This window comes from Terrapene carolina, unplaced genomic scaffold (assembly GCF_002925995.2).
Source record: "Terrapene carolina triunguis isolate 2854851 unplaced genomic scaffold, T_m_triunguis-2.0 Scaffold998, whole genome shotgun sequence".
Lineage (NCBI taxonomy): Eukaryota > Metazoa > Chordata > Testudines > Emydidae > Terrapene > Terrapene triunguis.
Genome location: NW_020665349.1, coordinates 742884 through 769322, shown reverse-complemented (window position 1 = coordinate 769322; position 26439 = coordinate 742884).

Genomic DNA, 26439 nt, shown 5'->3' with positions numbered 1-26439 from the left:
CTCAGTTCGCCTCATGGTAAGGCCAGCCCTACCAGGGTCCCCAACGAGCTCGGACAGCCTGCCCGGAAGCCGGCGCCACTGCATCTTTGCTGGTATTTTAAGCTGTGCTAGGGCGGGGACAGCAGGCATAGGTGTCCCACCCTGGCGGCAGTCACCCTTCGGGCTGCCGTGCAGACGGACAGGCTGAGGCAGGCACACGCAGACTCGGCCCAGCGCAGGCTGCGGCTCCCATGAGCCCAGGGCCGTGCCTGAGGCGTGTACAAGGGAACAGATCACAGCTGCCCTCCTTTTTAATACACAGTGGCAGCCCCAGGGAGCGGTGGGCCTTGGCTTGCAGTGCATCCCGGCCAGGCTTGGATGAAGGGGGAGCACCCGAGCACCGGCCCCGGGTTCAAGTGGCTGCCCACAGAGAGGGCTGCAGCGGTGACCGCTTCCATTTTAGTTAAGTCAGGTGCAGCTGGCGTGAAAACCCCAGTTCTTACCCAGGGCTCACGACAATGAGCTTGTCCTCCTCTCATAGGGAACTCCATCGAGAGCTAAAATCGCTAGCCAGCTTTCCCGCCAGCCCCGACGTGGCAGCAAAAGTGTGCGGAGAGAAGAGACCCTCAGGAGGTCAGAAAAAAGAGCAAAAGCCTAAAACCTGGCCTGGGGCTCTGGTACCACTACAAATAGGTTAAAATTCAGCCACCTGTTTGACTGGCCATGCTGGGCCAGTCACGGGACGGCAGGAGTGCTCCACGGGACAAAGCATTACCTCTCTCCCCATCACGCCTTTGTTTTCTAGAGAAGTTTAATCTTTGCGTTTCACCTTTGTGGCCCCTGTGAGAGCTGCGAATGCTCAGAGAGCTTCCTGTGGTCAGGGAGCGATGGGAGGTTGCTAGTCCTTTTGGAGTTCCAGTGTTCTGGACTTTCCCTCTTTTTGGCTGCATGTGCCTCCCCCTCTTTCTGATTTGGCAGAGCTCTTGGGGACAATGGGATTAGCAAAGGGGTTCGCTCTGGCCCCTCCAGTCCGGTTCAGGTTTCCTGCAGGTGTTGCTGCCAGGAGGACAACTTCCGCTTTCACTCAGCAAGAGGAAATTAGATCAGTGGCTTTCACGGCACTGGCAAAGCACAACAAATGGGACCTTTATCTCTGCCAAAGCTCAGACAGCACGACTGAGATAAAGACCAGAGCGTAGAGAAACACACGCAGACTCTAGGAATAGGCACAAGGTAGAGAATATTAACTATCCCCACACCCCAGCCTACGGCACAGACCCAGCACCATGTGATCTGTTACCCAGATGTCTCTGGGACTGCCGCACAGATCCTCACTCTGTTACCCTGAAGTTCCCGGAACCAGCCCTACATTCCCTGTGTAGCTGCACTGAATAATTTGTCATGGGGTATATCGGGGGTTTACTCGCTGCTGGGTGCCCTGGGTGGCTGCATCTGAGGATTAGCTCTGCCTGGTCTGACGCCCTCTTCCTTTGGTCGCTTGCATCACCCCCCCCCCCGTTCTCTAGGAGTCACAGTGCTTACTCTTCATGGCTTGGCCCTCCGGTTTTCCTCTTCTGGGGGTAACAAGGTCTCACCGGCACACTGTCCGGGTGCCATTCCAGGCTGTCTTCCAAATCAATACTGCCCCTTTCCCAGGGGCTAGTATGGGAACCCAGACCCACCCACTGCTCCAGATGCCAGCCCCTACAACCAGCAGTCTAGGTCTGCACCGTCTCAGTCTTCACTGCCGTTTCCCTGGGCTTCTTCTGACTCCACCTTCTGCTGGCTTTCTTCTCCACCACCCCTCTAGGCAAACCCCTGCCCTCAGAGTCAGGGTCCCAGGGCTTCTGCTCCACTCCAGGGTTTCCTCCTTCTCTCCTCACTAGGTCCAGAGAGCAACTGCAGTCCTCCACACCACCGCCATCTCTTCCTGACTTGACACAAGCACTGCCTATGCCTGCCCAGATGGGCTTCAGCACTGTAACACTTACAACTGCCTTCACCAAACAAGGACACTCCACCAGAGAAGTTAATCACATCATGGAACGGGCCACCTAAATACCCTGAGAGAACCTGCTTCAATGCAGAAATAACCCCCCTCTGACCATACACCCCTAGCTGTCACCTACCACCCCAGGCTGGAACCCATATCGGGTATCATGAAGCAATTACAACCCATCCTCGATGGGGACCACATCCCTAAAGAAATCTTACCTAAAGCCCCTCTTCTGGCCCTCAAACACCAGACCAGGATGCACCAACTCAAAAGCAGCCCCAGACCCTGACAGAACAGATGCAAAAGCTGCAGACAAACACTCCCCCCCCCCCACCCTGCAACACACCTTTCAAGATCCATGTGTCCTACACATGCCTATCACAACATGTGGTGTACCTCATCCAGTGCATTAATTGCCCTAATAACTCCTCTGTGGGTGAAACCAATCACTGTGCTCGCAATGGAACTCACACATGAACATGACAAAAGACAAAACCACCCTGTCACCTGTGGGTGGACACTTCTCACACAGCCATCACTCCATATCTGACCTCTCAGTCCTCATCCTTAAAAGAAACCTGCACAACACCTTCAAAAGATGAGCCTGGGAGATTAAATTCATCACTCTGCTAGACACTAAAAGTCAGACCAAACAGGCACTAGATTTATGCTTTATTACAATAATCTATAACTACCAGCACACCCCCCCCCCCAAGCTCGAGGTGTTAACGGGCCACTTAATATTATTTCAAGGGACCATTCAAGGTGAATTACTTCAGTGTGTGTGTGTGCGCGTGTGTGCGTGTGCGTGTGTGTGTGCGCGTGTGTGTGCGCGTGTGTGTGTGCGCACCCAGGGATGGGGGCCGGCACAGCTCACCAATACAGGGAGTGATGATCTCTCAGCAGACTAGGATTGGTTACTTCGCTGTAGATCAGCGGTTCTCAAACTGTGGGTTGGGACCCCATTTTAATGGGGTTGCCAGGGCCAGCATTAGACTCGCTGGGGCCCGGGGTTGAAGCCAAAGCCCGAGGGCTTCAGGCCAGGGCAGCAGGGCTCGGGCTCCGGCCCCCGCACCTGCGCTTTCTTTTATTAGAGACAGGAAAAGGAGAAAAGACAAAGCCTTTGAAATGTAACTTGTTCAGTAAGGCTTTTATTTTAAAAATATCTTGTGACAAAGTTCCTCCTCTGCCTTGGTGGGTCCTGCGCTTGCTGGCAGATTTGCTCGCCTCAGAGGTTCACGGCAGCCCTCCTGTTGCTGGCACAGAGGTGCCCGAGGCAAAGCAACAGGGGTTCGTTGCCCGGCGTGCTTCGCGCCAATAAACACACCGGGGTGGAGAAGCAAACAAAGTTTATTTGAGATCTCAAAGCGGTGCTAGGAGACAGGCACGTCTCAAATCGAGCACACTAACAGAAACAGTTTTTTTTCCCTTTATACCTTTACAGTCAAGCCTTACCCCCCCCTTCCCCCGCTACCCCTCCCTTTCCTCCCCCCATTCCTCTCTTTCTCTACCCCTCCCATCCCTGGTAACAATTACTAAGCAAATAGCAATTACATTTAAGCAGTTAGTTTATGTTGGCAGCTATAAGTTCAGCTCGTTAGTAACTTCTTGAACTACTATCTTGTCCCGTTCCTTTGATTTATTATCTTTCCTTCGGCCAGAGGTATGCAGGCCTCATTATACTGCAAAGGGGGGTTTACCACTGATATCAAGCTGCTTACACATTTCACTTGCACCTGGCTTTTGAGGTCGATTAGAGTTTAAACATGGAAGGAGTTTGGTTCAGGCCTAGTGCAGGAAGGCTTCATTGACACTTGTGATTTTCCACCCTCCTGAGTCACCTGGGGTGATGGTGATGCCTGGTGACGTCAACACTCCGTTTGGCCACTTCTGCTAGAGGCTCAAACCCGCCGCTCACTCAGCTCACCTCATCACTGGCCAGCGTGGGGGAAATGGAGAACAATCCCCACAGTCTGTGTCCCACCTAGTGGGTCAGGGACAGGCCAGATCCCTTTCCAAATTAGACCTTCCCTTCTGGTGTTGCTCACAGACCAGGTCAACTCCTCCTGGGTCCGATCAAGAGTTGGGGGATAGTGTCACACCCCAGCGGCCCCCCTCCTTCAAGGAATCCCCTGGAGAAGGTAAATCAGAATTGTATATTGCTAACGCTGTTGCAAGCATCGTAGAGCATTTTGGGGAAGGGTCAAAGGTGGAAGTAAGTGTGGAATGGAAAATTCCTTTGCAGGTTGTGAAAGGCCGGGGGGGAAGGAGGAAAGAGCAAAAAATGGGTTAATGCCACACTCCTGCTAAGCCCAAAAATAAAATGCTGACTCCAGCCCGCTCAAAAACACACATGACTCTTGGCCGCCTGCCAAGAAAGGGGGGCGGGGGCAAAATTCACCAACCAGCTATAAAAAAAAAAATGCAGCTAAACAAACCTGCAAAAAACAGCCCATAACAAACAAAACAAATAAAAACCAGCACAAAAAAATAAAAAAAACCCAAATCAACAAAAAACTAGCCAATATATTAAAAAAAAATTAAAAACCCACAAAAAGCCGGTTTTAACGAATACAAATGTAACCCTTCTGCCCATCTAAGTTGGCAGCAACAAGGGCTGGGTTCTGTATCTAAGGGTTCCGTTTCAATAACACAATGCAAAACCGGCTCGAGCCCCCACCCAGTGACCTGGGACAATTACATACCACCCCACCTGGGTACCTCTAAGAGGCAATACTTCCCCTCTCGCAAGCACGGAGTCTGAGTGTAGCAGAAAATGTTTAATAACATGAGGTAAACAACATCAGCATAAAATTGGAAAGACACCACAAACACGATTCATAACACAAACCATGAGCAAAACCCACCCCAGCAAATTGGGCTGTGTCCTTTCCCTTTGGTTTTTTGAATCCAGCAACCCAAAAATCACCCAGAGTCCCCAAAGTCCAACACCCCCAAAGTCTCTTGGGTCCAGCAACCACCCAAAGTCCCAAAAGTCCAACAACCCCCAAAGTCTCTGTCCCTGGTCAGTGCAGCCCCAGAGTAAAAGGGGGGGCACGCAGGGTGTTAAGGGGCACCTTACGTGATCCGAGGCTGGCCAGCCGTCTGTTTCTCCGTGGGGGTTCCGCCGCAGCCTTCACCACAAGCCAGTCCACTTTCCTGCCACCCCACGAACTGCTCCGCTCTGCTCCGCTCCGCTCACCGACCTGTGAGCCGTTCCAGCCGTCCCCGCAAACAGCTCCGCTCGCCGTTCCTTGGGCCACTCCAACCGGCCCCGCAAGGCTCCACGCCGCTCACTGCTCCTCCAGTCGTCCCCACAAATTGCTCCGCCAGCTGCTGAGCAATATAGCTTCAGGCTCCCCCACTAGTTAACACAGCACTCAGTGATCTCAGCTCTTAATAACATCAGCTCTTTTGTGATTTCAGCTCTTAGCGATTTCAGCTCATAGTAGGGGAGCCCCAGTGCTGGTGCACCATTGGCCCAAAGTGAATTCAGCTCAGCAGCCTGTAACTAAACTCCTAATGGAACCAAAGTTAGCTCTGACATTCAACAGTGGAGAGAGGAGATGGTGCAATTGGTGTTTCGGACCCTCAGAGGGGGCCCATACCATCAGGTACAAATACCTGTCCCCATCCTCTCTCCATTCACTGGATTTTGTAACCCAGACCCCTTGTCAAGCAAGTGCTACTTAGGTAATGGTGAAGGACTCACTCAGTCCTTCTGTCATACAACAGTTCCACTGGCCTTGATTCACAGAATCAGGGTAACAAAACTTTATTCTTCCTGCCCCAATAATAGAGAAACTGGGGATCCCACACCAGCCAAAGTAACCACTTTCAGTTGCTGTGTTTCCTGCCAGGCGAGTGGGTGTGCCTATGCAAACAAGATCAGCCCCTGGAGTTCTTTTCCACACTCGCCATAATTCACCACCAGATGTCAGGGTAGAGCTCATCCTGACTCTGCTTACACAAAAAACACCGAAAACAAAAATCACAAAACAAAACACCCCCCAAAAAACCCTAAACTTAAAAACCCTCCTAAAAGCTAAAGCAATTCAAAAATTACAGCGGACTCCAAACAACCTGGGCCCAAAACAAAACTCCCATCCACTCTTCCCCCTCTTCTTCTTACATTACACCCAGGCGTGGCCAGCCCTAAATAAAGCATATGTAAATATAAAAGTGGGTTAGGGCTTGGGGCACTAACGCTTCCTTCCTTCCTCTAAATAAGATGGGGAGCACCCATCAGTCTCCACTGTTATTTTATTAATAAAGCTTTAAAATTTAAACCCTTAATGTGTTTCATCATCTTCTCCCCAAACAATCCTGTGGCCTCAGCCTAATCGCCTGATGCCTCAGGCAAATTGGTAACAAAATACTGCCACAATAGGGGGAACCTGGGTCCGCGCTCTACACCGGGTTCCAGCCCAGGGCCCTGTGGATAGCAGCTGTCTGCGTCTCCTGTATCAGCTGCACGACAGCTACAACTCCCTGGGCTACTTCCCCCTGGCCTCCCCCCAGCACCTTCCTTATCCTCACCGCAGGATCTTCCTCCTGAAGCCTGATCACACTTGTACTCTTCAGTCCTCCAGCAGCTTCCGGCTCCCTGTTCCTTGCATGTCCCCCACTAACTGATGGGAGGTCCTTTTTAAACCAGGTGTCCTGATTAGCCTGCCTGCCATAATTGATTCTAGTAAGTTCTTAATTGGCTCCAGGTGTCTTAAGTAGCTTGCCTGTCTTAATTGGTTCTAGCAGGTTCCTGATTGCTCTAGGGCAGCCCCTGCTCTGGTCATTCAGGGAACAGAAAACTATTCATCCAGTGGCCAGTATATTTGCCTTCTACCAGACTCCTGCACTTCCTTTGTGTTAAAGTTTTGGGGTGGAGGGATAGCTCAGTGGTTTGCGCATTAGCCTACCTAAACCCAAGGTTGTAAGTTCAATCCTTAAGGGGACCACTTAGAGATTTGGGGCAAAAAAATCAGTACTTGGTCCTGCTAGTGAAGGCAGGGGGCTAGACTTGATGACCTTTCAAGGTCCCTTCCAGTTCTAGGAGATAGGTATATCTCCTGTGGAAGCAGAAAAAGAACTGTCAGAACTCAGTTTTTCTCCGACACTCCATATATTATTATTTACTGGTCTGGGTCTGTCACAATCTCTATTGCTTTTAGCTGCAGAGAACTCATGTAGGGGAAACCCTCTGCCTGACCAGCCTTTCAGATGATATTACATCGAATTTTAACTGTCCTCTGTTGGAGGGGGTAGAAAAGGTTAGTTGAGCTGTAGCTGAAGTCCAATGCTTTTTCCTTCAAAATACAACAAGACCAACACACACAAGAGTGGAGAGAAAAGACAGAAAATGCAGCCTCACCACTGGAGAGACACAGGCCAAGCACACGGTCTGAGATCTGGCAAACTTGGCCCAGCAGTGGGCTGTGTAAGGGATAGCTTGCTCAGCTGGTGCCTGGAGCCGGCCCTGCGTGCAGCAGGCTATCATGGGCCATGGAGGCGGGGAGATGTGCTCTCCCCCAACCCCAGAGCCATCATGGCCGGGGAGAGGTGCCTCACCCCAGGCTACTGCGGCGAGAGAGGGCTGGGGTGCCGCCTCTCTCCCTGCCGTAGCCCCAGGGCAGCCTACACCCCAAACCCCTCATCCCCACCCCAGAGCCTGCACCCCCAGCAAGAGCCCTCACCTCCCCCCGCACTCCAACCCTCTGCTCCAGCCCTGAACCCCCTCCCACATGCCGAACCCCTCATCCCCATCCCCACCCCACAACCCGCACCCTCAGCAAGAACCCTCACCCTCCCTGCACTCCAACCCTCTGCCCCAGCCCTGAGCCTCCTGCTGCACCCCAAACCCCTCAGCCCCACGTCCACCAACATGACCTCCATATTGGTGCACATAAAATTCATTCCACACATGGATGTAAAAAATTAGAGGGAACACTGCCAGCAGGGGGCTAAGGCTCATGTCCTAGGTGCTGTTCAGGATTTAGCTGAAGCTGATGAACGTGGCCATGTCATCAGTTCCCTCTGTCTGGCCCAGTGTGGTCAGGGCAGGGCCGGCTCCAGGCACCAGCCCAGCAAGCAGGTGCTTGGGGCGGCCAACCGAGCGGGCGGCAGGTCCGGGTCTGCGATCGCGGCTTTTTTTTTTTTTTGTCCTTTTTCTTTTTGTTGCTTGGGGCGGCAAAAACCCTGGAGCCGGCCCTGGGTCAGGGTCCCTTTCAGGGGCAGGACAATGAAGGTCTGGGAGTCTCCTGGGAAATCCCAGGGTCCCATGATGGTAAAGCATGCGCCCTCCAGTCCATGCATCCCACTGCTGCCACATGACCAGTGTCCTAGAACAGGTGGCAGCCTCATCCCCTTAAAAGTAACCAATCAAAACACATGTGGGTGATTTCATCTGCAAACATCCCCTCCCATTTCTAGACTCTTTCAGCTCATTGGCATGGCAACCCCTGTCTCTGCAGGAGCCTTGCAGTCCCCTTGTCACACTTCCTCAAGTTAAACAATCCACTTTGGACCAGTCTGTCTGTCTGTCTCCCACTTTTGCTGACTTTTGTAAACAGTAACAGGCTAGTTGGACGTCTGTTACCGTGGCCAGTGCAGAGTACAGAGCTCTGCACAACAGGAGGAAAAACATCGCGTGCCCTATTCTTGCTGCTTTATGATGAATAAAGAAGGCCTGAAAGGTCAAGGTTTTCTCCTCCTTATTTCATACATTAGACACCCTGGCCTTGCCCGCCCCTCCTTTTCCTGGGGGACTGCCCAGACGACTGAACCAAGTCTAGTATGGCAGCAGGGGTTCCGTGGCAGCGAAGCCGGAGAATCGGAGGAGGGAAGAGAGGTTGCTCATTTAAAACACTGCTTTTTGTATTTGTTTTTGCTAACACATGTTCCACTCAAGGTCCAGCAAACAGTTCGAAGACCAGGTCCCAAATTCACCCTGTACAGCAGGGGTTCTCAAACTGGGGGTCAGGACCCCTCAGGGGGTTGCAAGGTTATTACATGGGGGGTCGTGAGCTGTCAAGCTCCACCCCAAACCTTGCTTTGCCTCCAGCATTTATAATGGTGTTAAATATATAAAAAAGTGTTTTTAATTTATAAGGGGGGTCACACTCAGAGACTTGCTATGTGAAAGGGGTCACTGGTACAAAAGTTTGAGAACCACTGTTGTACAGTCACCTTTAAGGACACTTATTATTGAATTGCAGTAATGCCTAAGAGCCCTCATCATGGGTCAGGACCCCATTGTGCCGGGTGCTGTACAAACAAGATCATACTTGGAAATATCCTGCTGAAGATTTCAAACAGATCACATTTTCCAATAGAACTTGCTTTGGCTGGATCTCAGACTTAGACAGATAGAGGGGAACAATCACATCCCTCGATCTGCTGGTAATGCTCCTAGTAATACAGCCCAATATGCCGTTGGCCTTCTTGGCAAGAAGGGCACACTGCTGACTCATATCCAGCTTCTCGTTCACTATAATCCCCAGGTCCTTTTCTTCAGAACTGCTGCTTAGCCAGTCAGTCCCCAACCTGTAGCGGTGCATGGGATTCTTCCGTCCTAAATGCAGGACTCTGCACTTGTCCTACCTCATCAGATTTCTTTTGGCCCAATCCTCCAATTTGTCTAGGTCCCTCTATATCCTATCCCTGCCTTCCAGCGTATCTACCACTCCTCCCAGTTTAGTGTCATCTGCAAACTTGCTGAGGGTACAATCCATCCCATCATCCAGATCATTGATAAAGATGTTGAACAAAACTGGCCCCTGGGGCACTCCGCTTGATACCGGCTGCCAACTAGACATCAAGCCGTTGATCGCTACCTGCTGAGCCCGACGATCTAGAGAGGGGCGCTTAGAGTCAGGCATCCCAGTCAGCGTTTTGGCACCTAAGAGACCAAACACCCAGAGGTGCGGAGCCCCCAGAACCCCCATTGACATTCAGAGGTGTTGAGCACCTCCAGCTCCCAGTGACGGCCAGGCGGGTCTTCCAGTGCTCTGAACCTCTGCCAATCGGGACACTGATTTTGGTGCCTGAACATGGATTTGGATGCCTGACAGTCAGCACCCACATTAGCAAACGCTGGCCTTGGCCACTGAGCGTTGGATGGCCCGTCCACAGCAATGGGAAGATAGGAATTAAAGCTCTGGTAAAATAGAATTACTTGGCCCATTGCTTCTAGTGCTGTTTGTACAGCGAGAGCGGTCCAAGATACAGTAATGCACATGTTTTGTAGCACCACAGACATACAACTGCTATTAAAGGAGCATCCCAACATCACCAGACTGAGGGCCACATTGGCTACGCGTGATGTGTAACAACAGGATCGTACAGCTGTGCACATATGTAACAGAGGTGCAGCCTGTGGGAAGTATGAGCGAGGGCCAGGCTGGCCAGACCACGATGGAGGATCACATGCTTGGATCTATAGTTCACACAAACTATAGGCCATACTGTGGAGTTCATAGGTCAGACACGGCTCATAAACTGCTCTCGGTTAGCTGCTGGATGTTTGCGTTATATTGTGTTACCTGAAAGACTCCCACTAGGAGATCAACAGCGGCGCCAGGAAGTGAAGGTTCCTGCCCTAGTGCAGGTATCAGGTGGTAGCTGTGTTAGTCTGTATCCACAAAAACAACAAGGAGTCCGGTAGCACCTTAAAGACTAACAGATTTATTTGCCCTAGTGCAGGTAAGCCCTGTGTTTGTGGAGTTGAGGATCATTGCACTGGGAAAGAGTAAAATTCTGTTGACTCAAACCTGAATGGCTAAGAGTCGTCTTTTGCTACCAAGCAGTTGTCATGCAAAGGTCAGCTCCTATGCAAGCCACTCTGTTATGCAAAGTTTTTCTCCCAGACGAAAGGAGCTGCTCTTGCCCAGCCTTTTGGAGGAGAGCTTTGTAATCCAAAGGCAGGCAGACCGCCTTGTGCATCTATCTTATATATCCATTGTATCTGAGCGCCTCACTATGTCTCCCGGATTTACCCGCAGCACCCCAGGGAGGCAGGGAAGTGCTGTTGTCTCCATTGTACAGATGGGGAACTGAAGCACAGAGAGTAAATGACACAGGGAGTGTATGGTGGAGTTGGGAATTGAACCTGGGTCTCTGGAGTCTCAGGTCAGCAGCCTGAGCACCATCCTTCCTCCCCATGTCACAAACGGAGCAGTGTTTGGTCTGGGAAATATCCAGATGGGAGAACTAGAAGGCAAAAGCCAGCTGCTACAGGTCACAGAGCCATCTGGATCATTTGATAAACCGAGTGCAAGCAAACATGCATTGTAATGTAGCTAAACAGAAATGCATACACCTAGAAACAAAGAACCCAGGCCACGGGGGACTGGATCCTGGGAGGCAGGGACTCCAAAGAACTGGCGCTCCTGGTGGATAGTCAGCTGAACATTAGCTCTTTTGGCCACAGCAGCCGTGCTCGGAGCTCATGTGATCCTTGGAAGCATGAAGAGGGGAATCTCAAGCAGGAGCAGAGAGGTTACTGTAATCTCTGCATTTGGCACTGGGGTGACCCTGGCTGGAATCAGTGTCCACTTGAGCACACCGTCGTGGCCAGGAGTGCCTCTGCTGTGCCCTGCCCCTGTTTTCCCCTTCCCCAGAATCCATGGTCTCTTTCCGTCACAGCCCTGCGTAGGGTCTGGGTATTTATTAAATGAACAACGTTCTCAAACAAACACAAAACTGTCCATTCACTCTTTCCCTGGCTCCCGCGACCCGCTGCACCTCCCTCACTGCAGGAGCGTCCTGCTGCCTTTTCCCCTGGGACCACCTGGTTCAACCCAGATGTGGCTTGTCCTGTATAATCAGGGCTGGCGTAGCCCCAGGCTCTCTCGCCCACTGGCAAGCCACCCTGGTACAGATCCCTTCTTGCCTGGGAATCTAGCTATGGCTGCAGCTTCAGTAGAGGCTGTCCTTCCCTCTGATTTAGCACTGAACTAATGGCCCAGGCTGCTGTTGCTGGAGGTGTTGTCTTTAAGATAAGACATAAGGTCTGAGATCCTGACCGCTTATGGTCTTTAAGGGCCCCTCAATGCACTTTTCTGAAGAGCTGGAATGTTAAGCCCAGTGTTTCGGTCAAACTGCAACAGAGAACTACATACATTCTGCCTCCCAGCACTTCCATTTGTGTATGTTGTTTTTCACTCCCTGGGCTTAGCTGTTGCGGGCGTGCTATTCTGTATTGGCGGTGATTTACTCTGGAGGAGGGTTCAGCGTTTCGGTGGTTGGTGGAATAATTCATGTGTATAGCAGAGATAGTGCATATCCACGTGGAGAGGCCTTTGAGGTCCTCTGGCTGTGCTAGAAATATAAGGTTGTATGGGGTAAAAATACCAGCTAAGCATGCTCATCATTCCCTCCCAACCTGTGAAGTTAAACGAGGGCTGTTTCACAAGATTTCTCTTCACACAATGCTACTAGTGTTAATAAAAAGTTTAGCTGACATTCAGCACTGAATTCCTGCCAAATGTCATTGGGTGAACTAAAAGGTTTTTCATCTTTAGAGCTTAGCACAAAAAACAGGTCTGAAATGACTTTTTGGGCAGTTGCATAACAGGAAAAGGGTTTAACAGATGTAAACGCTTTTTGACTTAAAAATAAAGCCTCCTCTGGGATATGTTACATGCCAGGTTTCAGCTTGATCCATTTTTATAATGACAGAGCTACTAGATCAATAAAATAGGGGGTAGCAGGAGGAAAAAAAGGAAAGGACAGTTTACCTCAAACCTAAAGATAGCTGCACTACAACTCCTTTAGTAGAGAAACTTCCGTCTGGTCTACACTAGGAAATTAGATCAGTGTAACTGGCATAGGTAGTGTCTTCACTGAAGCACTATTGTGATGCAATTTTGCCACGATAGTGGTTTATGTGTAGACATACCCTTAGTAAACATGCAGCTGTAAAAGAGCTGGCAAAGCAGAGTGGGTGGGTGCCACCTTTTTGGAATGAGGATGACTGTTCAGCAGCAGTTGATTGGGGTCTGGTTGGTCCCAAATGATTCATTATTGCTGCCTAGAGAAGGTGACGTGGGATATTGTTCTAGGATTGCCAGTGATGAAGAGCTACATGATGAAGGCCAGAAACGTAGGGTTTCCCCCCCCCTAAACTATCTGCTCTGCAGCATGTACCTATGTATCTACTTAGACATCTTGGGCTAAATGTAGACCTGGTGTAAACAAGAGTAACTTTGCCATTCTCACTGCACATCTGAATTTGGCCCCTTATAGCCAGAGCTGTGTGTGTTGGCAGTCATGGAGTTTGCTGCACAAGCCATCCCTTGCTGCAGGACTTTGCCCCATAATCTGAGTTTTCACTTAAAAGAAGTCATATTCTAGCCCTTATGGTTACAAAGAAAGCCTTAAAAATGAACCAAACTTATAAGTCATACATAGTTGCTTTCCTGAGTCAGCAGAGTGCCTGAAACAGTAGCTCAGAGAAGTGTGAGCTGCCCAGTTCATCTCAATGGGATGTTAACTCTGAAATCTGAAGATGACAATTTAAATGTCACCATTGTTAATATTTCACTGCTGGTCACTTTGGCAGAAACATCCAGCTAATGTGCTTCTTCAGCAATCCCAAGCTGCCTTTCGTTCTACCACATTTGCCAAAAGCCACAATGGCCCCCTACTCAGCTGCCAACACTTCCAACTTCCCTGCGACAACTCCCACATGCAGTTAAACACAATCAGAATAAAGATCTGTGGTACACTGATGACTGAGACTGGAGAGGGCAACATAAAACAAATTGCATACAAAGTCAATATACATAGGGGACGCTGGGTTGATTGTATTATTGATTTTCATAATTAATACAGTAAAATCCTCCATTTTTTAGTTTATATGAAGCTGCCACAGAATTTCCAGGCTGCTGCACCAAAGCACAAGAGTAACCAGGGGGGCCAGCTAGAGAGTTTAGTCTCATTTGCTGCAGTAGAGTACACATGGCCTTGCTTGTAGCTAGGGATGGTCTAGGTCAGCAGTTCTCAAACTGTGGGTCCGGATCCCAAAGTGGGTCACGACCCTATTTTAATGGGGTCACCAGGGCTGGCTTAGACTTGTTGGGGTCCAGGGTTGAAGCCTGAGCCCCATCGCCTGGGGCCGAAGCCCCAGAGGTTCAGCCCTGGGCAGCAGGGCTCGGGTTACAGGGTCCCTGCCTGGGACTGCAGCCCTCGGGCTTTGGCCCCCCTGCTTAGGGTAGTCGGGCCAGGCTTTGGCCTCTCCGCCCGGGCCAGCAGGCTCAGGAGGGCTCAGGCTTCAGTCCCCGCTCCTGGGGTCATGTAGTAATTTTTGTTGTCAGAAGGGGGTCGCGATGCAATGAAGTTGAGAACCCCTGCTCTAGGTATACTTAATCCTGCCTCCGCGCAGCGGGATGGACTAGACGAGGTCTTGAGGTTCCCTCCAGCCCTATGTGACTATGAGTCTAAGAGTTTATGGACTGAGGTTTATCTTTCTGTGGATTTTATGGAGCCAGGATGGGAAAGGTCTTCAGTGTTTAAAAAGTATTTCCCAGTTAGGGGAAGCATTTTTTTGTATTGCTGAGTTTGTGTTGCTAAATAATACCACCTTGTGTGAGAGTAAATGCTGGGATTGGGCGACTCATGGGAGGGACCCAAAGGGGGGGCACCAGCTAAAAGGAGGCACATGACCTTCCCATGTGACACCCCCCCACGTGACTCCTCCCTGTCTCGCCCCCAGCCTGGCCCCCGTGCTCTCCCCATCACACATTACTGGGCGGGGAGTGGGGGAGGGGCTCTGTCCTGCCGTTGCGCTGGATATGGATTTCAGGCGAAAGGAGGGCGGCCCCACGCCAGGAGCTCCTCCAGTGCGGCTGTCCTGCCCCCAGCCGTTCCACGCAGTTTCTGTCACGGAGTGTGGGGGAGTCAGGGCCCTGCACCCCCCACCTCCTGCGATTCACCGTGACTCTCAGCCAGGCAGTAGAACAGAAGGTTTATTAGATGACAGGAACACAGTCCAAACAAGAGCTTGTAGGTACAGGAAACAGGCCCCCACCTCAGTCAGGTCCATCTTGGGGACAGGGGGCTTAGACCCCAGCCGTGGGCTCCCTCTATTTCCCCAGCCAGCTCCAAACTGAAACTCACCAGCCCCTCCTCTGGCATTTGTCTCTTTCCCGGGCCAGGAGGTCACCTGATCTCTTTGTTCTCCAACACCTTCAGTTGGCACCTTTACAGGGGCGGGATCCAGGCCATCAGCTGCCAGGAGACAGGGTGTCAACCATTCTCTGTGCAGACACCATCACACTGGCCCTCTCGGGCTCTGCAACAATCACACACCCTTATCCCACCACCTAGATACTTAAGAAATGCATTGGGGAAACTGAGGCACACACACACGGTATTCTGTGAAAACATTATGAACATTCCCACTTTGTCACAGTTGTGTCTCCTGGGGTCTGTACAGCCTCGCTGGAGGACAGGGCTGGGGGCGGTACCGGTACCACCGCACCGGAGGAGCTGCCTCAGGGCTCTCCCAGGAACTGCAGCGGCGAAAGGAGCAGAACAAGGGGCCACCGGGTGGACCCATGCCGGCAGCTCCTCCGGCATGGTTGTACCGGTACTGCCCCCAGCCCTGTCCTCCAGCAGGACTGTACAGACCCCAGGAGATGCAGCTGCATGGAAGGGAGGGGGGCAGTACAGCTACATCAGAGGAACTGCCAGCGTGGGGCTGCCTGGAGGCCCCACATTCTGTTCCTTTCGCCCCTGTGGTTCCCTACTGAATGTGCCCCCCCAGGTGTCTGGGGAGGGGCATGTGACCCTTCTTGCCCCTCCCAGGTGTCGCGGTGCTGATGCGGTTGCGCTGCTGTAAGATCGCTCGTATAGCCGCTCTATGCGGACAGGAGAGAGTGCTCCCGTCAACACTGTAAGACCAGCTCAACAAGCGGCGGTAGCGTTGTCAGCGTGAGAAACTCTCCCGCCAACATAGCACTGCCCATACTACCCTTTATGCCAATGAAATGTATGTTGCTTGGGAGTTGTTTTTTCACACCCCGAGAGACAAACGTTTTACTGACATAAGTGGCAGTGTAGACATGGCCCAAGACACAAGTTGGTTTTTACACACAAGCAGAGGGAAGAGGGTGAGATGATAGCAGATTAGCTGCACAATTTGCAGGGTTTTCCTTTCTAATAAACCAGGAGAGGAAGAATGGAAAAGTGGCTAAGGCTTGGTCTACAGTACAAACTTATGGCGGTCTAACTAGGTCTCTCAGCGATATGGAAAATCCACACCCGAGAAATGTAGTACTAGCAACCTAATCCCTGATGTTGACAGCACCATGGGAACAGGAGGGCTTCTCCTGTCGACTAAGCTACCCCCTCTGGGGGAGTTGCTGTACCTACGCCCATGGGAGAAGCAATCCCGTTGGCATAGGTAGAGCCTTCACTGAGGGCTACAGCACCATGTACGTGTAGACAAGCCCTTACAGTTCTTCTCTGCAGCTGCACTGGACCTCCAGGAGCAGACCCTCGGTTGGTATAAATCACCGTAGCTTCATTGACTTCAAAGCAGCTAGACTGATTTGTACAGGGCTGTGGATCTGGCCCCCGTCTCTAGGATACACAAGAGCCAGATCATAAAAGGCTTTTTAGAACAATACCTTGAACTTCACTTGGAAACGGACTGGAAGTGTGGTGTAGTGTATGGTGCACAAACATGCGCCGATTACGGGCATCTGAAAAGGAGGGGTTGGAACCCAACCTTCACAAAGGTACACCCTTCACTACCACCTACTACTACACTTGATAATGGAACAAATCAGCACAAGACCTGTCATGTGCGTTGTGAAAGTGATGTATGCAGTGACTGTCGTGTGGGGGCAGAGAGGTGCTCCAGTGCCCAGCTACCTTGCCACTGGCACAAAGCCTCCTGTACGACACACTCCCAATGCACACAGAGGGCAGCCTAAGTACCCTATCCCTTTAGATGCACCAGATATCATTAGCTCATCTCCCACCTTGTTTACTGGAACATTTCAATTCTTCCCTCAGCATCTCTGAGAGAAGTTTAGTCATTATTGACACGTATTCATGACAGACAAATTTCTGTGAAGCAAACACAGAGTGGAGGATACTGTAGAATATGGGACAGAAATTAACTCTTCCTTTACACGTCCTGCACTTCACAAGAGGGTTTTTGTGGGGAGGGCAGAAAGGAGGATTATCTAGTTATACGGCCCATTCTCTATACATACAGCCCAATATGTTTCATGTTTAATCATCACAGAAAACTTATGCTCCAATTTAATAGTTTATGACTCAGTTTTTATATGCGAAACCCTTTGTTCCTCCTCAAATGCTCTATTCCAAACCTGAAACGTATTCTGCCAAGTTGTGGTTATTGATATCTTGAGATGATAAACCAGTGCTTTGACACCACAGTATAAATGCCTAGAATGACAGAGTGAGGGGTAGCCTGCCCCTTTAGGTAAGTACTCCGTGCTTAATTTGTGCCAGGGCTGAGCCGCAGCACCTCTAGGCTCGGCAGTTCATAGCCCCAGCACCTCTGGTCTTGCTGCATCAGTTATGGATGTATAAAAATTGCTTCAGCCCCAGCACCTAATTTCTAGAGCCCTGGCACTTCTTTCATTACAAATTAAACACCGGTTTCAGAGTAGCAGCCGTGTTAGTCTGTATCCGCAAAAAGAACAGGAGTACTTGTGGCACCTTAGAGACTAACAAATTTATTAGAGCATAAGCTTTCGTGGGCTACAACCCACTTCTTCGGATGCATATTGAGTGAAACATATCGAGGAGATATATATACACACATACAGAGAGCATGAACAGGTGGGAGTCCTGTCTACAGGTCAGTCCACCCTGCCACTTGGCAAGGCTCTTTTGTTGAGAGGTAAGATTATAGACACAAAGACCTGGGAGATATTGGTAGGAAAAAAAGCTGTCCCAAGAGTAGCTAGGGTTGGGGTGGAAACCTTGGGACTGTTTCTTTACAGGCCCAGAGCCAGAAACCTTGCAGAAAGGGCGGATCAAGAGTCCCCTCTCCCCCAACCCATTGGGGATGAGATGGGAGAACAGGACCAGGATAAATCCTGGTCTCCAACAAGTCCTCCCTCATAGCAGGGTAGATGCCTGCAGACAGAGAAGAGAGTAAGAAGGCTCCTACCAGGCCCTGATTTAGCAGGGATCAGACACTACTAGAAGCCTGCTAAACCCTCTGAGCCTGAGGACTCAGTACGGGCCAGCTGAGGGAAACAAAATTGCGGCCCAGCTCCAGGAGGAGAGCCGGGGATTCCTGCCATAAAGAGAAGACACAGAGAACCCGGAGGGGACTGGGAATGGAGCTAGGAGGGCAGGCGTCAGAGGAATGCTGAAAGCCAGAAGCACTTTTGGTTTATTTGGGACACTTTGTCATTGCTCCTTTTGCATGAGATTTTGTAATAAACAAGCCCTAAGAAGGGTATTATTGAGTCAAGTATCAACAGTGCCTGAAGTTACTCGCTTCCTGAGAAGGGAAACTGAGGCAGGAAGTACCTGCAGTGCCACAATAATTCAGCAGGAGGTGCCACAGGGCAGGAATGCCCTATGACAGATACAGAAATATAGGCAGGATGTCATATGTGACCCTTTCAACAGGTTCTGCTGCACCCTTCTTACAGGGGCAAAAAGCCATGGGAACAGCACAACCACATCAGACTGTCTCTCGCCCACTTTCATTTTGGGCAGTATCAGAGCCAGGGGTCTTGCCTATCCATATTAGCATAATTGACTGGCACCACTTCAGCAAAAGGAGTGCCTGCTGTGCTTTGCCCACTACTCAAGTTCATTACAGAAGTAAAAGCAAATTTAAAACAGATTAATTTACAAAGCACCCAGTAGGAACTCCCCAAAAGGACCTGTGCACTCTGGTAAGTGTACTTCGGTAAGTCGCTTAGGTAATGTTATCTTGTCTCCGGAACTTAAATATCCTGCGTTTTGTCCTTTTTTGATGTTTCAGTCTGGCAATAACCTGCAGCCAGACCACTGGGCTAAGGTGGGTCATCACTCGGGAACGAAGTGGCATTGGCCTGGTTAGTACACATATATAAGAGGAGATCTCCAAGACAACCCTAGAATGCGGCAGTAAGGGGTGGACATGCTCCTTCCTCTGACACGCCCTCAGCAGGGTGCTAGATGGTATTGTGCAGGGGCGAGGGGGGCATCTCCACATGAGATACAAAACTGAGGTCCTGGCCAGTTGTGGCGGTGCAAAGTGCCAAAGGATCATTCATAAGAGCAGGGTGTAATTAGGCTATCCAGTCCAAATTCCATTGTGGGTAATTACCAGAACTGTCTTGAAGGACTGCCTGGAACACAAACCAAATCCCAGACTTGTGAGAGACGTGGCAATTTCCACAACAAAACTGGATTCCCTTAGCAGAGGCAGGAGTGGCCTGGTGCCTGCTCACTTTTGCAGCCATGAGCAAGTCATGTTTGGCCCATACGTGAAGCTTATATAAATCAACTGGGGTTTGAGTCATATGTTTTGAATGTTTTGCTTAACTTTTTTTTTTTATTTGCTTTGCCACCAAGAGGAACTGCAGTGAAAAGCAAATAGGAAGAGATAGCAAAATAGAGTTCCATCCTGCTCCTAAGGAAGCCAATAGGAGTTTTGCTCCTGATTTAATTGGGAGCAGGATCAAGCTCACTCTGTATGTACTCTTACAGCTGGGGAGCCCATTAGCTCAGTGCATATTTTAAACACAATCTTCTCTCAAAGGACTGGAATATACAAAGAACCCTCACATAATAGCATTATAATAAAATGAAATTATCCTCCATGCATTAGAGGCCCCATTGGGAGAGATCGTCAAAATTAGATTAGAGACACGCTTATTATGCATATTATGAGTAGCTGTAAGCTGCTTAAATAATCTTACATTCATCTAACACCTGGAAGGATCCCAAAGCCCATTGCCTTTGCTATTTTCATTTCCTTTATGACAGTTTTCTCTCTGTAAAGTGCGAGGATGCGGACTAGCTGTTCAACCTGTAACCGCTCGCCAGAACCCAACTCACTTCACTGCATGTATTTAGGAACTACTCTGTCTAGTCTTCTGTAACGGAGTAGGCAGCTCTAGTATTTGCACCCTTTATTTTCTGCCACTGCTAGTTTAAAAAACAACAACAACAAATAATCTTAATTAGCAGGTGTGCGCACGCACATATTTGGGAACTCCTCGCCTGTATGGACTAACATAGCAAACTACTATCATTACAGTAACAATACAAAATTGGGCATTGTCTGGTGTGTCTTCTGCCCCTGCTCCCAGCTTGTGGTCCATGGAGGATGTTACCTCTTATCTGAAATGTTTTGGTTGCCAGAGCACACATGGTGACACCCCGGTGGTGGGAGCGTTGAGAACCAATCACATGTAACTGTTAAATGTCTGAAGGCAGAAACTAAGAGTTCCACATCACTTGGTCTGTGCTCCCAGCAGGAGATCAGGGTGGACCAGCCATAGCTACAGAATGTGATTCTTCACTGCTGTGTTCCCTGTGCCAAGTGGGTGTAAAACGTCACCATTCTGTCTTACATAGGGTTACCATATTCAAACATTTAAAAAAGAGGACACTCCACGGGGCCCCGTCCCCGCCCCAACCCTGCCCCCACCCCTTCCCCGTCCCAACCCTGCCCCTTCCCTGCCCCCATTCCAACCCCTTTCCCAAAGTCCCTGCCCCAACTCTGGCCCGCTCCTCTGAGCACTCCGCATTCCCCCTCCTCCCTCCCGCTCTGATCTTGGTTGGGGGTTGCTAAGTGCTTCCCTGCTCCCCACTCGCCCTGCAGCCCGTGCACCCCCCCCGCCCCTGCAGCCTCTATGCCTCTGCCTGCCCTGCACCCCCTGTCACGGACTCACAGATCGTGCCCACTCTTGGCCCCGTGCGGTCCGTGGGGGGTGCCCCTTTTAGTGAGACAGCCCTTCTCGGGAGTCCACTCTCTCTCGGGGTCCGGCCCCTCCACCTCCTGGATCCGCACCTCCCTGAGCCTTAGCACGTCTGTCTCTGCCGTGGGCCCCCTCAGGGAGTTCACTCACTCTGGACCCCCGGGGCCTCCACCCCCGAAGGGGTTGATGCCACCCTGTTCTCTAGACCGGAGTGACTCTCAGCCAGCATGAAACAGAAGGGTTTATTGAGAGTTGAACACAGCACAGGAACCTCTCTGACCCTCAGGCCTGGCCTCCCTCAGCCCAGCCCATCCCAGTCTCTCTGCCTCCCGGTGGGCTCTGCCTGCTCCCAGCTGGGCATCTCCGATCACTGCTCTCCAGGTAAACAGGGTCGTAAACCGGGGCCTCTCCCTCTGGCTGGAACCGGCTGGTTAGGTCACTGGGTCCTCACTCTGCAGCCCATTGTCCTCCCACTGGCCAGAACCGGCTGCGTCTCCTCAGCTGGGCCTCTGGGTCACCAGGTCGCCAGGTCACCGGTCGCTGGGGTATCCATCCTCCCGGCCACCGGCTGGGTCCCCGCGTCCTCTCTCCGGTCCTCTGCAAAACACACTCCCTCTCCCCTCACCTCGTTAAACCAGTAACACCCAGGGAAACTGAGTCCCACCCCCTCTGCATGCAAACCATTGAAACCCCACAGAAAACAAGAAACCCCCCACTTCGTCACATCTCTCCCCCCTTCGAGGCTGAACGGAGCGGGGTCACTTAGCCAGTGACCTGGGGAAGTTCAGGGTCCCCGCCCCGCGATAAAGCATCCGCTATAATATTGGCGCTCCCCCTCACATGGACCACCTCCATGTCATACCCCTGGAGGAGCAGGGCCCACCTCAGCAGCTTGGCATTAGCCCCTTTCATTTGGTGCAGCCACGTCAGGGGCGAATGGTCGGTGTACACGGTGAAGCGCCGCCCAAATAGATATGGCTGCAGTTTGTGAAGGGCCCACACCATGGCCAGGCATTCCTTCTCTATGGCCGCCTAGTGCTGCTCCCGGGGCAGCAGCTTCTTGCTCAGGTACACAATGGGGTGTCTCTCCCCCTTAGTATCAGTTTGCATCAGTACCGCCCCCAGCCCTGTGTCCGAGGCGTCGGTGAACACCAGGAAGGGTTTGTTAAAATCCGGGTTTACCAGCACCGGGCCCTGGATAAGTGCCCCCTTCAGCGCACAGAGAGCCCTCTGGCACTGCTCGGTCCAGACCACCTTGTCCGGCTTTCCCTTTCGACACAGCTCCGTGAGGGGTGCTGCCAGGGAGCTAAAGTGGGGCACAAACCTCCGGTAGTACCCCGCCATCCCAATGAAAGCCTGGACCTGCTTCTTAGTCTGGGGAGCGGGCCAGGCCTTGATTGCCTCCACTTTGGCCGGCTCCGGCTTCAGGTGGCCACTTCCAACCTTGTGGCCCAGGTATAAAACCTCTGCCATCCCCACCTTGCACTTTTCCGCTTTTATGGTCAGTCCTGCATCCTGGAGGCGACCCAGCACTCTCTTCACCTGGGACACATGTTCCTCCCAGGTCTGGCTAAAGACACAGATATCGTCAATATACGCTAGTGCAAAGCCCTCCATCCCCCTTAGTAACTGATCCACCAGGCGCTGGAAGGTGGCAGGTGCCCCCTTGAGGCCGAAAGGCAGGACCAGGAACTCGAAGAGCCCTATTGGTGTGGTGAAGGCGGACTTCGCCCTGGCCTCCGGGTCCAAAGGCACCTGCCAGTAGCCTTTGGTAAGATCCATGGTAGTGAGGTACCGGGCACCCCCCAACTTGTCTAAGATTTCATCAGTCCTGGGCATGGGGTAGGCATCGGACACGGTAATGGCATTGAGCTTCCGATAGTCCACACAGAACCGGATCGACCCGTCCTTCTTGGGGACCAGCACCACGGGTGAGGCCCAGGGACTGGCGGACGGCTGGATCACCCCTAAAGCCAGCATGTCCCCGACCTCTCTCTCCAGGTCCTGGGCTGTTTTCCCAGTGACCCTGAACGGGGAGCACCTGAAGGGAGGGTTGGTTCCTGTCTCCACCCGGTGGACAGCCAGGTTAGTGAGCCCAGGCCGGCTGGAGAACAGCTGCCGGTATGAATGCAGCACGGCTCTGATCTCTGCCTGCTGGGCAGGGGTTAGCTGGTCTGAGAGGGGAATTGATTCTAGTGAGGGGTTAGCCCCAGCCTCAGGGAGGAGTCCCACCAGGGGGTCCTCTCCTTTCTCCTCCCACTGCCCACACACAGCCAGCACCAGCTTCTCCCTGTCCCAATACGGCTTCATCATGCTGACGTGATACACCCGGTGGCTGTGAGCCCGGTTGGACAGTTCCACCACATAGTTCACCTCGTTTACCTGTCTGATGACCGTGAAGGGGCCGTCCCAGGCCGCTTGCAGCTTGTTCTTCCTCACGGGGATGAGGAGCATCACCTGATCCCCGGTAGCATATGAGCGGGCACGGGCTGAGCGGTCGTACCAGACCTTCTGCTTCCTCTGGGCCCTTGCTAGGTTCCCCCTAGCCAAGCCCATGAGCTCCACGAGCTTTTCCCGGAAAGTCAGTACATACTCTACCACTGATTCCCCATCGGGAGAGGCCTTTCCCTCCCACTCGGCTCTCACCAAGTCCAGGGGCCCCCTCACCCTCCTTCCGTACAGCAACTCGAACGGGGAGAACCCTGTGGATTCCTGGGGCACTTCCCTATATGCGAACAGCAGGTGGGGTAAATACTTGTCCCAGTCCTGCGGGTGCTGGTCCATAAAGGTTTTCAGCATCCTCTTTAGGGTCCCATTGAACCTCTCCACTAGCCCGTTGGACTGAGGGTGGTAGGCCGAGGCCCAGGTGTGTCGGACCCCACACTTCTCCCACAAGCACTGGAGCAGGGTCGACATGAAGTTAGACCCCTGATCTGTAAGGACCTCCTTGGGGAACCCCACTCTGCTGAAGATGGTCAGCAGCGCGTCTGCCACGGTGTCTGCCTCGATAGAGGACAAGGCCACCGCCTTGGGGTAGCGCGTAGCAAAATCTACCACCACCAGGATGTATTTCTTCCCTGACCGGGTCACCCTGCTGAGGGGCCCCACTATGTCCACGGCCACCTTCCGGAAAGGCTCCTCTATGATAGGCAAGGGTCTCAGCGGGGCTTTACACTTATCCTGGGCCTTTCCCACCCTCTGGCAGGAGTCACAGGTCCTGCAATACTGTCGGATAGCGTCGAAGACCCCGGGCCAGTAAAAGTTCTGCAGCAGCCTCTGCCTGGTGTGCCGGATGCCCTGATGCCCCGAAAGGGGGATATCGTGGGCCAAGAACAACAGTTTGCGGCGGTACCTCTGGGGAACCACCAGCTGCCTCCCGACTTTCCAAGCTTCAGTTCGCCCTGAACCAGTCCATTCCCGGTACAGGAATCCCCTCTCCCACAGGAATCGCTCCCGGCAGTCCTCCCCCTGGGACCCTGCACTGTCGTGGCTAGCCAGGGCCCTCAGTTTCTCCAGGGAGGGATCCACCTGCAGCTCCGTTTGGAATTCAGCTGCTGGGTCTGAGGCTACAGCCCTGGCTGGTGGTGCCTCAGGTTCCCCACCCTGGGACGGAGGCTCCGGCCCAGCCCTGTCGAGTCCTACCCTTGGCGCTTCAGCCCCCCCCCTCGGGAGGTCCCGCGCCCCTCGCTGACTCTGGCTCCGGGTAAGGACCAGGGCGCTCTGAGTGTCATCCGGCCAACTCTCCAAGTCATTACCCATTAGCACCTCGGTAGGCAGGTGGTCGTGCACCCCAACTTCTTTGGGTCCCTCCTTAGCCCCCCATTTCAGGTGTATCCTCGCTACAGGCACCTTGACGGGGGGCCCAAACACTCCCCTCAGGGTCAGGTAGGCATCGGGCACTAGCTGGTCGGGGTCCACCACCTCGGACCGCGCCAGCGTCACCTCTGCACCCGTGTCCCAGAACCCCTGGACACGTCTTCCCCCCACCTCAATGGGGATGATGTGGCGATTGTTCCCCGGGGCCTGTCCCACGCTCACCCGGCGGATTGGGTACGGGTGCTCTGGACCTGGGGCCCCACCTTCCCCTGCCGGCCTGGCCTGGCGGTCCCCTCCCTCTGGCACGGCCCTCTCGACTGCAGCCCCTGGGCCCGGCGGTGCCCCCTCTCGGTGGGCTTCCACCCAGTTAACACCCCGCGGGTTCTGCTTGGCTGCCATTTCCTTCATCTTCAGGCATTGTGCCACCTTGTGCCCCTTTTGGCCACAGTAATTACACCTCACGTCTCTCAAGTCCCACGAGGGGGGTCGCCCCGCCCCGGCAGTCCCGGGCACCCCCGAGTTGGGCTTCCTGGAGTCCCACCGTTGAGAGGGCTCAGGGTGACTCCCCTTATGAGTTCCTGATGTGGGTCTCCCCCCTACCCCCGATCTACTGTCCACGAACTCATCTGCCAGCGCTCCTGCATGGCGCAGATCTTTGGGCTTCCGGTCCACTAGCCACATCTTAAGGTCCGGAGGGCAGATGTCATACAGCTGCTCCAACCCCACCAGGTTATACACATCCTCTGCGGTAGAGGCCCCTGCGCCCTTCCCCCACTTGCGGAGATATTCCCCCAGCAAGTTGGTGACCTCCTTGTAAGAGACACCTGAGGCCTTGCGCACACCCCGGAACCGTTTCCTGTATGCCTCGGGGGTCAGTTCAAACTTCAGCAGCAAAGCCTGTTTGAATAGGTCGTAGTCCCCGGTCTCAACACCATCCATTTGGCTGAACGCCTGTATGGCTTTGGGACCCAGCAGGGGGGTCAGACAGCGAAGCCTGTCTGCAGGGTCAATCTGGTTCAGTTCACAAGCCTTCTCAAAGGCTGTGAGGTAGGCGTCAATATCCCCCCCCTCCTTGAACTGGGGCAGCAGTTTGGTGTCTAGATTCCCCACACCACTGGTGTCTCGGGGCCCTTCCCCACTTACCCCGCGGCAGGCCCTCTTGGCCCGCCTCTCGTCCATCTCCAACTCGTACTTCCGCTGTTCTACACGGTCCGCTCGTTCTCTCTCTCTGTCCACCAGCCTCCGATCCTCTAGCTCCAGTTCCTTTGCTTTCAGCTGCAGCTCCAGTCTCCGCAGCTCCTCTAGGGAGGAGCCCGACTGGGGTCTCCCGGTGCTGACTGGGGAGTCAGGTCTGACCCACTCCCGGTCACTACACAGACTGCCCCCACAGCTACTCCCCGGCTCTCCGGGCACCCCGGGAGCCCCCCTGGGGTCTGGAGCCTGCGCCTCAGATGGGTCATTCTCTACAAGCTGAGCAATCAGCCGCTCCTTAGTGAGCCTCCCGACGCTCAGCCCCCTCTCCCTGCAGAGACGGGCCAGGTCGCTCTTACGGAGCTGGGTATAGGCCATTTCCAGGCTGGTTCCGTTCAATACCCTCGTTCTATCGCTGGCAGCCACTCACTGCAAAGCGCCTGCGCCCGCAGCCAACGTCTACAGGGTGCATCCGCGACACATCCCACTTCTGACACCACGTTGTCACGGACTCACAGATCGTGCCCACTCTTGGCCCCGTGCGGTCCG